This window comes from Canis lupus, chromosome 16 (genome assembly GCF_048164855.1).
Source record: "Canis lupus baileyi chromosome 16, mCanLup2.hap1, whole genome shotgun sequence".
Taxonomy (NCBI): domain Eukaryota; kingdom Metazoa; phylum Chordata; class Mammalia; order Carnivora; family Canidae; genus Canis; species Canis lupus.
In genome coordinates this window covers 29,434,891-29,446,671 of record NC_132853.1, presented here as the reverse complement: position 1 = coordinate 29,446,671, position 11,781 = coordinate 29,434,891, and positions in this window count along the sequence as shown.

Below are 11,781 nucleotides of genomic sequence, written 5' to 3'. Positions count from 1 at the left end.
GCGTGATCCTGCTTTTTTTGACACAACAGTGAGATAAAAGAGGCAGCTTTGAATTAGTTTCCCAGAAGATGGTCCTTGGTCTGCAGCAGGACAAACTGTATGGGAGACTCTGGGTCAGCTGCTTGCAAACAGAAAGAAGAATGAGATTCGTACCGCTAATGGTTCTTGTAGCCTGGGGCAAAGCACTTGTACTTGAACGCACATTCATTCTTGTCATCTTTACCCAAAAGTTCCATTCTTACAAATTTTTTGAAGTAACTTAAAATTCCCTGTTCACTTACCTACTTTTTTTAAACAGACAATGCCAAGGACAGTGTACCTTTTCCTGATTGGTCAGTTTAAACATGAATTACCCCGCTTGGCTGTGACCCCCACGGAAGTTCACAAGGAAGACTCTATTAACTGAAGAACCCTGGACAAGTACTTTTTTTTTTTTTAAATGCAGTTTTATTTAACACATTATTGGCCATTTGGGTCCTATGTTAGATGTTTTTACTTTCAACTCATAATCTGCAGTGCTGCAAGTAGACATTATCAAGTCCATTTTACAGATTGCTCACCCAGAGCTGGATGCTAATGCCAGGTCTTCACGCCTGCTGCTTTTTTTACCCTCGACACACCCATCAACCCTGTACAGTATGGAAAGCAATGTAAGGTGTGGGCAGACACGTCATTATGCTGGGCACTGAGAATGCTAGGGTTTATGATAAGCCCTCAAAGGGACTCCCCCCTCCCCCCCCACACAAGGAAACTCATCACATACATAAAAAGACAAATTACTTGTTCAGAGATTTTGATGAACTGAAAGCATTGCACATTGGCCACAAGAATGTAATTTTTTCAGTAGGGTTTTGGAACTAGGAACTAGAAACTGAATTAATTAGTCTGTGAGAAAGGTGTGTACACTCTGAGCTCTTGAGGGCAGGGAGCTTATCTTGTTCATCCCTGCATTCAAATTAACGAGGATTTGCACATCTTTTGTGAAGGTTCCGTCTGTGTTCGAACACTTACTCTGCAGGACAGTACTTTCAGCATCCAATTTCCAGCATACAGAGCACACTCCATAGGCTTCAAACAAATGAACTTGCTAGGCACAGTCCTAGGGCAGTCCAGGCAAACAGCATACCTGTGTGTATCTCATGCCCCGTTCCCCGGGAAGTGGCCCCAGTCCAAGATTGCCAAAGGGCCATGTAATCATTCCTCCCTTGTGGCTGATTGGACCCAGGAGCCCGTCAATTGACCAGTAACCAGATTCTCTGCCGGGCTTTGTTTTCACATAACCCCTGCAAATCCGTACTCAAAGCATGGCCCACAAATTGCTTGCAATCTATCAGGCAGTAAATGCAGAAATTGAGTTAAGAATTTAGACATTTTTATACCTTATTTTGGCAGTTGATTATTGAATAAAGATGATCAAATGTGGCTTGTTTGTATGTCTTTTTCATGTCATTTTTCTCTATTTTATAAAAATACCAATATCTAATGCATTGACGAGCCTCCTGGTCCACCTGGTCCACCACAGTTAGCTTTGAGAAGCCCTGTTTTAAATAAATCCTTACATCCCTCAGTAGAGGAGGGGGCCCAGTTGCAATGAGTCTCCTCACAAAGAAGCTCTGCCTGAACTGTTGCAGGAGACTTGCTGCAATTTGGTGATAGGAGCAGTGACCTTTAATATCCTACCAAAGTGTGTGGCCATGATCAGGTAATGACAAAGGACTTTGAACCAAGGAAACAGATCACAGGAAGGAGGGGGAGAGAGGACAAATAAGAATTTGTCAACTCTATTTCAAATTAAAAAGACTGGTAAGAACTTGTTATTTCAAGATAGGTAAGAAATTGTGTAAACTGGAACATATACGCAGAACCATATGGCTTGGAATTAAGTGGTATAATAATTTATGCTTGTAGAGTGATCATTTATGAAGCAATTTCATATATTTTATTTATTCCTCACAAAAGCCCAACTGAAGTAGGCAGAGGAGATGTAATTTGTTTTCCAAACAAGTACACTGTGATTCGGAAAGGCTAGTGACATGACAGTGTCTCACAGAGCTGGGATTCCGGTCAGTCTTGTGACTCCAAAATCTAATGGGGTTTGTTGTTGCTCTAAGTCCTGCCATGTTTTGTCTAGGTCAGGGGTTCTCAGCCTTTACTAGGTCACAAGCAGACCTTGTAAGAAGCCAGTTATAGTTACAGACACACACACACACACACACACACACAGTGTTACAGTCTTGCTATACACGCACAGCAGAATTTTACAACCAGCTCCAGGGGCCTCCTAGACTCCACTTACGAACTTCTGAGCCACAGTCTCAGCAGAGATGTCTCAGACATTTACTACCAACTGGCGGTGAACTTGTTCTGATTATCCTCTGCAATCTAGTCATTTTCTTTTCGGACTCATCCACAAACCCACTGAGTACTACAGAGAACTCAGCAGCACACGGGTTCAGGAAGGAAGAAAGTGGCACTTGGCCTGAACCTCACGGGAGATGCCACCTGGCATATTCAAAGAGCATTGTTTTGGCCAAGCTGGTGAGAAGAAAAGGTTAACCTGGAGGATTACTGGAAGACGAATGTGGAGATAACAGCAAAAATCGGAGAGCCTTGAACAAGAAGCCAAAGCATCACTGTACGCCTGAAAACCTTGGGGTACCACGTATGAAATGGCATTTTGACATTACTCGGGCAGTACTGTGGAAGATGAGTCACAAGGAGAAGGAATGGAAACAGGAAGCCTAGTTCAAGGACAGTACTACAATCTAGGAGTGAGCGGATGAGGGTTTAAAGGCAGGTGGAGACCACAGATGAGAATAGAGGCAGAAATGAGAACATTTACAGAGGAAGGATTGACAGGTCTGGATGAAGGATACCTCAAGGAAAGGGTTCAGCTGTCTCAAGATTCCAAGCCTTGGAAGAATGAACTTGTTCAATAAATATGAATTGTGAATACATAAATGACAGGGACGGGGAAATGCAGGATTTCAAGTTCACACATACATTGCCAAGGCTAAGCCCTGACTGACTGAATCAGTGAAGTTACAAGGAGCCACTTCTAGATTTAAACAGTTTTTTCCTGGATTCCCCGGGGGAGCTCAGTCAGCTAAGCGTCTGTCATGATCCCAGTTGAGGCTCCTGGAATGGAGCCCTGCATTGGGCTCCCTGCTCAGTGAGGACTCTACTTCACCCTTTCCCTGGGAGCTTGCACCTTCGGCTTATTCTTTTTGCTCTTTAAGTAATAAACTGTTATTTTTATTTTTTTAAAGATTTTATTTATTTATTTATTTATTTATTTATTTATTTATTTATTTATTTATTTATCTATTTGAGAGAGAGGGAGAGAAAGCATGAGCTCCCAGGGATCTTTGCCTCACACACCAAAAAGCACACCAGCGACACGAAAGGGGCCAGGTGACTGCAGCATGCGTGGAGCAAGCATTGCTGAGGAGCTAGTTCTACACTGCAGCGAAGTGGTTTGAGATTCTGAGACCCACGCCTCGGGAACCTCAGGGAGCTGAGAGACGCTCTCATGACAGCTTCCCAGGAGGGATGCGGAGACCAACAGAAGCCGGCCTTGCACCAGCTCCTCACCGACCTCGCGTCTCCCGTCGGGGAGCATCACAAGGCATTCTGGCAAGATTCAGTTACGAGGTGCTTCAAGCCTTGGCCTGAGCCGTACCGGCAAGGACGTCACGCTGGCCTGGCAGGCCTGGTCCTCTAGGCGAGGGAGAGCTGGCTTTGAGCAACAGGACATGAGCTCGGTCCTACACACTCCCAGAGACTGGAGTTGCAGGACAGTCACGCCGGCTGGAGCCCCGTGACCAGATTTGTGCGTCATCGTTGGAGAAGTGGGGGGAGCAGCAGGCAGTTTTCAGCCCCAGGCCCTGGGTCCGGGCTCTGGCTGTCACTCACTGCGTGTGCGTTCCAGTTCGCACGGCTGTGTGACCAGTTACCTGAAAACTTAGTAGCTTCAAGTACCAATATTTATTTTGCTCCTGAATCTGCAGCCTGGGCGGGGCCCGTGCACTCCTCGCGGGGTCTGTTTGCCGCGGGCTCAGGGGCTCACGCATTCGCATACCCCTCGGGTGGGGACGCCAGCTGGGCCGGGCTCCCGCATCCGCATCCGCACCCGCATCCGCACCCGCATCCGCGGTGTCTGATTTCCCAGGAAAGCCGGAGAGGGAGAGCCCTAGCTCCTTTTGTGACTTGGCCTGTAAAGTCCCACAGTGTCACCTCTATCACTTTCTAGCACCAAGGTGGGGACAAAACTGCCAAGTCTCAACAAAATGAGCAATAAGCTCTGCCTGTTAGAGTGTGGGAAGGTTCTGGAAAAGCATGAAGGGCTGTGGCCGTTTGGGGAATCTCGCTCTTGCTCTGTTGGTAGAGTACACATAACAAAATGTATCATTTTAACCATTTTTAAGTGTGCAATGCAGTGGCCTAAGTACATTCCCCTTGTGCAACCGTCACCACCATCCACCCATCTCCAGAACTTTCTCATCCTCTCCAACCAAAACCACCTACCCATGAAACGCTAACTCCCAACTCCCTGCTTCTCCCAGCCCCTGCAAGCCACTGTCCTGCCCTCTGTCTTCACGAATGTGCCTATTCTATGTACCTCATATAAGTAGCATCATACGCTATTTGTCCTTTTGCATCTGGCTTACTTCACGTAACATAACGCCTTCAGGGTTCTAACATCTCTTGAGCCTGTGTTCCTCATCTACAAAAAAAAAAAAAAAAAAAAAAGGAGAATAGAACCTTCTCAGCGTGGCTTGGAAGATGTAATAAGGTAATATGTGTTAGGGTCTGCAGCATCCTGACTACACAGAATGCCTGCAGCCATTACAGTCGCTTTCTGACCATGAGATAAGCAGACCTGAAGGAAGACAAAGCCAACAGGCTAAGAATGGCAGTGTGGAAGGAAGGAAAGACCCACTGATGACAATGTTGAGCCACTGAGTCAGTCAACGCTGGAATTGCCCTACCTTGAGACTACTTGGTGCGTGAGATGAAAATTTTCCCAATTTTTTAAAGTTGGGTTTTCTGTTCATTGGCATCAAAAGTGGAGTCCTAATTAATATGCGTGTATAAAGTCTGATACCAGGAACATAAGAAGTGGAAATCAGTGTTAACTATGATGGTGATGGTGATGATGGTGGTGATGGTGATGGTGAGTGGGTTCCTGGAGGGCAGAGTGCTACGGTGAGAATAGCAGGAACCCTGGACACTCACCTTTAAGGGGAAGTGGACAAGTAGAATTGACAGGATGAAATGACAAATAACCAGGAAAGGGGAAGTGAAGTATGATCCAAGTCAAGGAGATGAGAAATATCAGTATTCAAGGGAAGGCTTCACCATGTAGAGAGCTGCCAAATGAACGTTCTTTCTCTTGCATCAGTGGACGTCAAAGGGACCCAAACTAGACACGCAAAAGCCCAGATGGATATACTTATTGATGCCCCCGAAGGTGTTCTTCTAGACCAGTGATTCTTAAAGTGCAGTCCCCAGATCTACAGCATCAGCAACACCTGAGAACATGCTAGAAATGTTAAGTCTCGGGCAGCCTGGGTGGCTCAGCGGTTTAGTGTCGCCTTCAGCCCAGGGTGTGATCCTGGAGACCCGGGATCGAGTCCCACAATCAGGCTCCCTGCATGGAGCCTGCTTCTCCCTCTGCCTGTGTCTCTGCCTCTCTCTGTCTCTGCCTCTCTGTCTCATGAATAAATAAATAAAATCTTAAAAAAAAAAAGAAAGAAATGTTAAGTCTCAAGACCTACTGAATCTGAAACTCTGGGGATAGAGCCCAGAAATCTGTTTTAACAAGTCCTCCAGGTGATTCAAATGCGTCGAATGTCTGAGAATCATCCAGACTAAATACCTAGGTGTAAGGGAATTTGCTCCTAAGGATGTTGTGTCGTATGAATTGCCCTGTGGGGAGAAATGGGAAGAACTAAATCCCAGAGCAAAAATCAGTCTGTATCTAGGGTTTGTGAGGGGTATGGAGGTCTTCTCTGTTTTCTCTTTCTTCAAGTTTGAAGAAAGGGCTCTCTCCTCCCAGTAAAATGAGATGGACTCAGACCAGAAAAGATAGGCTAAGCTCCAGAGGGCTTCTAGGGAATATCTGTGAAGGATTTAACTTTTGCTTTTTTCCCCTAGAACTCTGGAAATAGTCATGTTTAGCATCAAGTGTTAAATATTATGACTTTTTTGCTCTAAATTCCTCTGGCTGACCCCAAACATATTGCAGTCTTTCATGCACATTGGAGCATGTATTCTCAATGTTCATTCACAAACTGACAAACATTTCTTGTGCATCTACTATGTCCCAGGCACTTTTCTGCATGTTTGCAAAATAGCTGTGAACAAGAGACTTGAAATTCCTGTTCTCATGGAGCTTACTTTCTGGAGGGAAACAAGAGAGAAAGACTAAAGGGAAGTGTGGCCTTCCTTGCATTACCTCACACTTGGAATAAAATTCAAAACTACGCCACGACGTCCTCCAGATGACAGACACATTCCTGCCACAAGGCCTTTGCTCTTCTCCCCAAGCTTAGCTTCATATGGTCTGACCTTCTACATCACTTCATTCTGGATGTTGATCAAATGCCACCCCGTCAGAGGGGTCTTCCCTGAATATCTTATCTAGACCACCACACACACACATAAATCTATGACACTATGTCCTGACCTTGCTTTATTTTCTTCACAGCACTGTTTCCCTAATATTTATCTGTTTTCTGTTCCTTCTCCTAGAACATAGACTCCATGAAGGCAGGGATTTGGGTTTGTTTTTTTGCCCTGCTGTATCCCCGGCATTAGAACAATACCTGGCATATAGTAAGAATTCCAAAGTATTCACTGAATGAATAAGTCACCCCTCCATTAGGCCAGTGTGGCAACAGTAGCATTGTGGGGAGGGGATCTGTAGTCAGAGTTTCACACAAGGAACCACTGATGACCCACAGAGGCATATCTGGGGCAGGGGCGGGACAAGTGTCCTAAATAGAGCAACAGAAGATGACCTATGACCTGGGGAGGCTCGCCCTTAGGCTATACCAGATTTGGCAAGTTGGTGGGGTTTTCACTAACTATTGTTGCTTTGTTAAAGGAACACAGGGGAAAGGAACTACTTCATGGAAAGGGAATGATCACAAACACAACAGAGAAGAGACACAACTCTGGGATACAATTCCAGCACCTACTTTTCACCTTCATTTAGTCTCCACCTTGCCAGAAGGTTGGGAATGATCACTTCTAGCATTCTCTCCTTTTCCCCATGGCAAAGCCTGCAGTTTCCTAAGTGTACAACCATACCTAATACTGTTGTACTTAGTTTCTGGTTAATGGCCACTTTCCAGAAAGGTGATAAATGAAAGGTCACTTATGTGTCACTGTTTGAATATGCTAAAGAAATATCCAACTGTTAGACATCAAGAATAATGTCTCATTATGAGTCATTAAGGAATACAAAGGCAAAACAGAAACCACCCCACCTAATAGTCAGGACTCCTGGTAATAGAACAGAGATCTGCTCATAGAAGAGTACAAAATTGTGTGGCCACCCCACAACAGGGAAGTAAATGGGGAAGCTTTTTTGTTTACATTTCATAGAATTCTTTTTAAGATTACATTGCTGGCATCTATTTCTGACTAAAGTTAGTTGACACTCCTATCATTAGCAAATTTCAATTTATATTTTTAAAAATAACTTTTCCAAAAAGAAATAGAGCACATAGTGCATTCAGCCTTTTCATTAGGTCTTGCATAAAGAGATGTTATTCCTTTATAAATGAGTGTTTTATAAAGTGGGAATGCATTTCTGAGCTTTTTTTTTTTTTAATAAAGAAGCAATTTCTGTTAATGAAGCATTAATTTGGTTTGGCATTTTAAGAATTTAGTTTCTGAAAAAAAAATTTAATTTCTGGGGGCACCTGGCTGGCTTAGTTGGTGGAGCGTGCAACTCTCGATCTCAGGGTTGTGAGTTTGAGCTCGATGTTGTGTGCAGAGATTACTTAAAACTAAATTTTAAAAAAAGGCCTTTGCCTTTTAAGAATTTAGTTTCTGTGCAACTAAGCAGGTGACACTACTCTTTGTGTCACTTCAAGAGTTTTCACATTTGGTAGTCCCAGGAACATCAAAGGGTAATAATACAATATTATTAATAAATATCGGTAGTAAGGTTCAAATGTTATTGTGTGTGTGTGTGTGTGAATCTTCTACATAGAGAAGATGAATGTAAAATTACAAGCTGAGTAGTTTTTTTCATATGAACTTTTCCCTATTCTCAAAAGTAAAATAATAGTAATCTCACAGAACAAAAAATAAATTAACATAGATACTGGCCACTCCAAAACCCACATAGAAGTGTTTGAGGAGAGGTGAAAAAAGGAAGAGCATTATGGCAGTATTTTTTTTTTCAAAGATGACCAGAGCATTATTTCCCATTCTACATGCATAATTACCTTACATGTAAATAGTCTAAACATACCAGGTAAAAACCGAGATTGTCAGATTGCAGATAGAAGCAAGAACCAAATATATGCCATCTATAAGAAATCCACTTTAAATATAATGACATAGGTTAAAAGCAAAAGGATGGAAAAAAGATATGCCTTGCTAACATTAATCAAAAGAAAGCTAGAATGTCTATATTAATATCAGACAAGTAGTTTTCAGAGTGAAGAATTCTAGTGGGACATATAATGGTCACTTCATAAGAATAAGAGGGTCACTTCAACAAAAGGATATAAAAACCCTAACTGATATTTAGGTGCTTATAGGAAAGCTTCAAATTTCATAATATGAGGCTGATAAAAAGGAAAGTAGATACACCCACACTTTCAGTCAAAGACTGTAACTCCCTTCTCCCAAGAATCAATACAATAAATAGATGTAAATCAGTAAAGAAATAAATAAAAGGCTTGAACAACACTATCAACCAACTTGACCAACTGACATTTATAGAACACTCCACCCAGCAACAGCAGTATATACAATCTTCTCAAGTGCATATGAACATTTTCCAAGCTGTATCATATTCTGAGTCATAAATCAAAACCTGATAAATTTCAGGATGCCTGGGTGGCTCAGTGGTTGAACCAGATGTCTTTGGCTCAAGTTGTGATCCCGGGGTCCGAGGATCGAGTCCTACATCAAGCTCCTTGCGAGGAGCCTGTTTCTCCCTCTGCCTATGTCTCTGCCTCTCTCTCTGTATCTCTCATAAATAAATAAATAAAATCTTTTTTTAAAAAACTTGATAAATTTCAAACAATTCAAACAATGCGAAGTATATTCTCAGACCACAATGGAATTAAATTAAAAACCAGTAACAAAGATATCTAGAAAACCCCCAAATATGTAAAACAAAAAACAAAAACAAAACAAAAACAAAAAACAAAAAAACACAAAAAAAAAACACTTCTAAATAACTGATGGGTCAAAGAAGAAATAAGGGAAACTAAAAGTATTTTGAACTGAATAAAAATAAAAGCATGAACGAATGTCCAGTTTCCAGTTCCACACATAGGAAGCTTAGAAGCTGCAATTTCCTCCTACCAATAAGTAAAAAGCTGACAGATTGATGATCAACCATTGGACCCATATGAGAGGGGAGGACGCAGGGCAAACTGCTGTCCCCAAGATTGGAAAGACAGGCAAACACAAGGAATCATGACTTCCGAAAGTAGACACTCACCAATGGAACCAGTGCTGGAGTAGAAACACCTAGAGTGTAATTGAAGAATTGCTGGAGGCTCTGTAGACGACTCTGAAGGTTAAAAACTCCAAGGGGACCCAGTCATGGAGGTACTCCCACCATATTGTGAGATTTACCTCCAAGAGCTCAATCAGGTTTCCCACAGTAAATATTGGAGAATAATCCTCTTGAGCTTTCAGGAGGGTGGGCAAGAGGAACCATTTTGAAACACAGCAGAGCACTCTGCTCTTCTTAGCAAGGCCTGCCCTCAGGAGAAATTATTTAACCAGAGCCTACCCTGCTGGGGTTTTATCAGGGCTTAATGATCTGGAGGCAGAGGAATACCCACTTCCAGCCCCCTCTAGCCATCCAGTCCTACTTAGAGGGAGGAGAATAAAACTGATAAATATTTGTGAAGTTCACAGTCCAGAGGCATAGGCTCACCCAAGTCTGAGACCTCATCACAGGACAATGGTACATGTCTCCTCCCCACCACACCAAAGGCCTGTCTACAGCAGTTCCTTTCACCTAGTACACCCCATCTGGCTAGTCAGAAGAAGTTACAAAGCACACCAAAAGGCAAACAACGTAAGCTGAAAAGATAGAGCAAGCATCAGAACCAGACATGGCAGGGAGGTTGGAATTATCAGACCGGGAATTTAAAACAACTATAATTGGGACGGCTGGGTTGCTCAGTGGTTTGGCACCTGCCTTCGGCCCAGGACATGATCCTGGAGTCACGAGATCGAGTCCCGCATCGTGCTCCCTGCATGGAGCCTGCTTCTCCCTCTGCCTGTGTCTCTGCCTCTCTCTCTCTCTCTGGGTCTCTCATGAATAAATAAAATCTTAAAAAAATAAAATAAAAAACTAAAACAACTATAATTAATAAGCTAAGGGCTTTAATAGATAAAGTAAACAGCATACAGGAACAATGGGTGCTGTAAGCAGAAAGAACCAAAAAGATGGGGGCGCCCAGGTGGCTCAGTCAGCTAAGCATCTGCCTTTGGCTCAGGTCATGATCCCAGAGTCGGGCTCCCTGCTCAGCAGGCAGTCTGCTTCTCCCTCTCCCTCTGCCCTTCCTCCCTGCTCATGCTCTCTCTCAAATAAATAAATTAAATATTTTCAAAAAAAAAAGGAGAAAGAAATGGCAGAAATCAGAAACATTGTAACAACTAAAGAATGCCTTTAACAGGCTTATTAGTAGCTGGGACATGGCTGAGGAAAGAATCTCTGAGCTGAAGTATGTACCTCAACAGAATCCTCAAAAACTAAAAAGCATAAAGAAGAAAGACTGAAAAAAAAAAAAAAACAGAACAGAATATCCAAGGACCATGGGATTACTAAAAAGGTATAATATACACATAATGGAATACCAGAAGAAGAAAAAAAAAAAGAACAGAACTATTCCTCAGAATAATGACTGCAGATTTCCCCAAATTAATGTCAGACATCATCAGTCCAGATCCAGGAAGCTCACAGAACACCAAGCACGATAAATGCCCCCACAAAGCTACACATGCAACAGCTGAACATCCTAGAAGTACCATAGCATGCACCATGCCCTAGCCCCATGCATTGGCATCTCATCAGCAAGCTTCATGGACATTCAACCAGGAATGTTTCAAAATCCAACTGGGAGATGTGCCCCCAGCTATAAGTTTTCAACTGAGAAAACCCAGGAGGAGCACATGGAAAAAATGAAAAACCTCAAGTGTTTGGACTTCCCAAAGGAAACAATTGTTCAACATAGAAAATTCTGTCACAAAAATGGGCCGGGGAAATCATCAGTCATGACGTGTTTTCACCCAAAACACCCAAAACAGTTCCCACCTGCCTAGCCGTCCTTATTATATTACTGTCCCTTCTCTTCCCCTTAGACCTGCCCCCCTATAGTTTACGTATTGAGATTGTTCTGCAGCAAAATGCAGGCAGACCATAACTACAGGGTCAGGAAAGGCTAGGTTCCATCCATCGTCCAAGATGCAGTGGTGTTCCAATACCACCTGGGATGGACATTCTTTTATAGAGGAAAGTGGGGCGGGGGGAGTTGGGAGGGCTGTTACCAACAAAACACCTGCTGGAGT